Here is a 339-nt window from a genome sequence, read left to right as displayed (position 1 = left end):
AGACCCCTTGGTGCAGCCGCGGGCCAGGCGGCCACGGGGCAGATAACGGTGCTCTGCCGCCGGCCAGCAGCACCTCGGCTTTTCCTGCTGGGCGTGGGTGGTGCTGGTGGCACAGCCCCGTCCACAGATCAAACTACCAGGGTGCCTCTCAGACCGTTAAAAATATCAAACATAAAAAATGCAAACACAACCCTAGCCTAAGTCTCTTCTCAAAAAACAAACAAAGAAAGTAAAAAACCATTACAACAGCCTTCAATTCCCATTAAACTCATTCTAAGTGAGGACACAACAAAAAACGTCCCTTGACAGACTCGCATGTGACAAGACCGAGTCACCAAC

Source organism: Pterocles gutturalis, unplaced genomic scaffold (assembly GCF_000699245.1).
Source record: "Pterocles gutturalis isolate BGI_N339 unplaced genomic scaffold, ASM69924v1 scaffold23110, whole genome shotgun sequence".
Taxonomy (NCBI): Eukaryota; Metazoa; Chordata; class Aves; order Pterocliformes; family Pteroclidae; genus Pterocles; species Pterocles gutturalis.
This window is presented reverse-complemented; position numbering follows the sequence as displayed.